Source organism: Lepisosteus platostomus, chromosome 5, assembly GCF_059453375.1.
Source record: "Lepisosteus platostomus isolate fLepPlt1 chromosome 5, fLepPlt1.hap1, whole genome shotgun sequence".
NCBI lineage: Eukaryota > Metazoa > Chordata > Actinopteri > Semionotiformes > Lepisosteidae > Lepisosteus > Lepisosteus platostomus.
Genome location: NC_142615.1, coordinates 61,645,305 through 61,650,054, shown reverse-complemented (window position 1 = coordinate 61,650,054; position 4,750 = coordinate 61,645,305). Strand labels below are relative to the sequence as shown.

General features: G+C 37.6%; 1 non-coding gene across 1 annotated transcript; it reads right to left on the bottom strand.

The window, feature by feature from the left end:
• Positions 1–3,486: 3,486 nt before the first annotated feature.
• Positions 3,487–3,558, bottom strand: trnam-cau (transfer RNA methionine (anticodon CAU)). The gene has a single exon. It is a non-coding gene; the product is annotated as a tRNA-Met (tRNA).
• Positions 3,559–4,750: the final 1,192 nt, after the last annotated feature.

Genomic DNA, 4,750 nt, shown 5'->3' with positions numbered 1-4,750 from the left:
TTTCTGAGTCAAATGATGAAGCTCACCCAGTGAATACTATAGCAGAAGGTGGAGGAAAGTGCAACTTTGTAACTACTGCAACCATAGGAACAACTGCAAGAAGCAGAATCAATTTCCCATCGAATGGTGGTGTTGTCTGAGGTACGCGATGTGAACGTGTGGAGAGAATCCCACAATTTCTTCAAAACTTTGACAAAGTATTTCTGATGGAGCACTGTGCGCAAAGATTGAATAAGCTTTGCTCCTGCCGATGATTCTGCGTGAAAAAGCACAGCATTCAAGTTTCACAGACAAATCAAGTGAAGAAAATGGAGCACAACCCCAGCACTTAGACCACCCAGCCACACTCCCAACACCTTACTCTTTTGGAGAACGTCGGGTGTCAACAGACAACACCGTTGAAATCGCTGAACTGCCTAGCGGACACTTTGTCGCCTTCTTCTGACCTGTATTTAATGCGATTCTCTGAAAACTTGGCACGTTATATCTGTGCTACCTTTATGGAGGGCACACTCATAAGAATCATAGAGTCGATCACAAGCATCTAAAAATGAGCATGAGAAAATGACATCACGCTATAAGGCTGAATGGCACAAATTCTCCTGTTACTTCTGCAGCAAATGTGTGTTTTTTGCTTCTTAACACTGAGATAGTTGGAGATATTTGGCAGCAGTGGGGTTCCAACTCACACCCCCAAAGAGACTAGAGCTTTAATCCAGCTCTAAATTAAAAACTGGGTGACTTGTAAGGGCTGGTAGGAGAGGAAAGGAATAAATGCTTCTTTTTTGGATAAAGTCTTTATCTACTAAAAGAAGGAAAGAAATATTTGATTATTATTTTTTCACCAGTTGTTTTGATCAAATTATTGTAACGCAGTGCCATATTAAGGTATAATATGTACATGAACGTCATGTCTGAGTCGATGATGGCAGCTGAGTATCGCTGGAGTACAGTTCATCATGAGTGGGTAAGCCTGCATAATGAGGGAGAAGAGATCGGCCTCTCTGACGCAGTGTCCAGTGACACTAACCTTCTGTCCTACTGTTCTCTGCTTATGTAGAGGGTGAATGTTTATTTAGGTGAATGTAAGGTTTCATTCTTGTAAAATATTTCCGAGCACTTTTTTTGTTGCTGAAAATTAATCTTGTGCATTTGAATTAATTCCGATATTGTCACCTAATTCTATACATTGTTTCATCAGACTAGAATATTTAGAGGAGCTCAATTGCATTTATGAATTGCATAGTGATATTATTTCTTTCCGTTTAAATACTTCAGTCAAAAATGTAGAGAAGGTGCTCCTGTTTTCACCATTATAAGAACTGTGATGCACCAGTAATATTTACTCTCACAAAAGTATTGTAATTGTATTGTTCTGTTCTGTAACAATCTTGAGTGACACAAACCTTCTGTTTTACTGCACTACACTTCTCCAGAGGCCAGTTCAGCACACAAGGATCCTCAGTCAAACAAACACTGCAATCGCTTGATAAACGCCATTTCTCATCCTTTCTCTTAGTGTCGGTGATACTATTGTATGCAAAGGAGGCGACTTGACAATGAAATCTTAAAGAGAGTCTTCATGAAGGTGTGCGTCAGCAAGCTGGGCAATTGACTGGGCTTGTGAAGAAACCAATCTCATTCAACAACCATACAAATTGCACAGCTTAAGGCACATGAAGCGAAATCTGTGAGCTGATTGACACAAAACAATGTCACTTCACATTATCTGCAAAGTTGTTTTGCTTGTCTGACCACCTCTTCCTACTTTACAGTGAGCACATATATTTCAGTTTCTTTCCCCCATGTGGAGATGTACCCACTGCCAAAACTGCTGTCTGATTATTTAAATTATCTGTAAAACTGTTACATGACTTCATCTAATTGTAAATTTATAAGACGGTCTATGAGACATTTGTGAGAGTAGCTGAATCCCAGGGCTGGTATGGAATAACACACAGACGGGTCTTCTGTGTGATCTGAGTCCCACTGCCCAGAGCTACAGACTGGTCAAATGGTCACTATTGTAGACACGACCATCGGACCATCGGCTACAAATAATCAATATACTGATCATAGTGTCACTACTGGTGTTTATTACATAAATACTATATATAAATAATAAGATAATTCCACACTCATATGTGTTATAAAACATTTATAAACATTTTGGGAGCCTGACATACAGTAAATAAAGTAATACTGAAGGGCTGGAAGTCCTGGAAAGCGTTAATAGAACCTTCTTGCTTTCAACCTTGAACAGAGCCCACAACTGCCAGATCAGTGACCCCTGAGCCCAGTTCACAGAGAGGAGAACCAGGAGGTCTTTTATGTCTCTAAGAGGGCTGGGAGGAAGGATAAAAGGGGGAAATGTGACATGAGTCCAGGCTGTTCTGTCTGATATTGTTCATGTAGCAGCACTGATTGTCTGAATATCTTCTGGTTCTGGATTGTGAGGATAGAGATCAGTATGGAGTTGAGATCCTGTCTGAGTGAGTCTGAGCTGTGAATGACTGAGAAGAGAATAATTATTTTTTATTCTGCCTGAGAATTTTCCTGATAATTTTTCCTGAGAATTTTTCTTCTTTTCCAAGTGGTGTAACATCTCCTTCAGAAACTCTGCACAGACTGCCACAGTGAGAGAAGAGGAGAGAGAGATGGACAGATAAGAGCACACACAGCAAGAGACACATTCGTCTTGATTTACTTTGAAGCAAGTGTTCATTTCTTTTCTGGAACAAGTTGTTTCTGAACTTCAAGAAATTCATACAACTTCTGAAAGATAAAATACAAATCTTGCTTCTCAGGACAGAAGAAATGCTGCAAAAAATGCCAGTGATTTGTGAAAAGCAATGGGAATGTGTCCCTGTGCAGCTGTTATACAAAGGGCTGGTGGGTCAAACGCACTCAGGGACGCGCTTCAGATTGTGATGATGTAAACATAATCTCCGCTAAAAATTGAAGGGATTTCTTCGCAAACCCTCTTGAATGTTGCAGGAAATCTTCGTGTTTTACTCGTGTGCAACTACAACAAGTAAACAATTAAGTACCTAAGTCAATGTCCAAGAAAACCATCTTCACGTGTGGAATTTTTCTTTAACTGGCTGTTGGGAGGATTCATTTATACACCCGTTCTATCCTTAGCAAAAATATTTTAAAATTAGAACACAGATTTGTTGGAGAACTTGACAATCCTTGACAATCATTATTAAATCAGCATTATACAAATGTGCGTTGATATTTTTAATATGTACCTTAATTGTAATATATATATGCATAATTGCTTTGATATGGATGTTCATTTCAAGGAATTGAGGAAACTATGAAGGATTGCAGAACAACCAAAGATACATTTGGGCATCTGTTATTGGTAAAGATGAAAGAGTACCTTAAGTATGAAGCTTGCATACACACGAGAGAAAAAAACAGTTTTAATGCACTTCATTAAATTGATGGTGTGCTTATCAATCGTGCATAAGGTGTATATAGCAGAGGATGGTTTCGATCCATCGACCTCTGGGTTATGGGCCCAGCACGCTTCCGCTGCGCCACTCTGCTGACAACTGTTATGATGTGATTCAACACAACTGCTCTATCTTTGCTTTCTAAAAGTGCGCCCGAGATGAAAAGTCTAAACGGTAAACGCAGACGTCACTTTGAGCACTTGGTCTTTTATAGCACAAATCATCACCCGCTGCTCTACATGGGCGTGTCTTCAATATCGTTGAGAACCAAACCTTCTGCTTTCCGAGGCAACTGATTCTTTCGTCGTTAATTCCCAAATCTTCAATGAGAATCAGTGAAACGAAAATCAAACACATGTACATACTCGCGTCCTAACCTGAAAGAAAAATCTACACCCACTTTATAATACTGAAAAAGATTCAGGAAATGTGTATCTAGCTTTGTTCAATTAAAATCGGCACATCCCAGTGGACAAAAGATGTAGAATATACGACTATTAAACGCATACCTTAGACGTGTAAATGTGCTCCGTAACTGGTCTAGAATGAAATTCTAATATACGTATATCGTTATACGTCAATTAGACATCTATGATTATATGTTTATTATACATAAATGGTTGGAGTTCTATTATACGGATACATTTAGAAGACTATTAAACATATATAGTTAAAGGTCTATTATACATCAAAGAAAGATTTTTATAGGTGTAGAAACTAGTAAATAAAGCCAATGATTTATTTTAGAAATGTATTCTTAAAATATACAATTATTCACACCTGAAAAATATGTAGTTCAAATTATACATTATATACAATATTGTAATCAACAAATGTCTAATCATCATTAAAAAACACAACTACTAAACTTCAGTTACAAATTCTAGTAACATGGCGATATATATATATAGTAATGACAAACACAAACTAATTACATGAACACGCTAATATTTAACTCAAAACCACATTTTGATTCAAATATAAATTTTAAAATTTACAACTCTTTATTTCCACGAAAATATTATTAATGTAGCACAAATGCTACAAATGCTACTTTCTAATAAAGACAGAAAGAAACTGTTTGTTTTGTGTCTCATGGTGATCCTCGTCTCGATACTAATGAAATGTTTAATATGATCCCTCGAGAAAAAAAAGGAGTCAATTTCCGCCTGGAATGATTGATGCCCCATCAAACATTTTGTAATATCCCTGGAAGTTTATACAGTAGAATCCTGGTTCGTGGCTTAAATTCAAGGTAAACAAGACCAAGGAAACGAGTAAAAAAC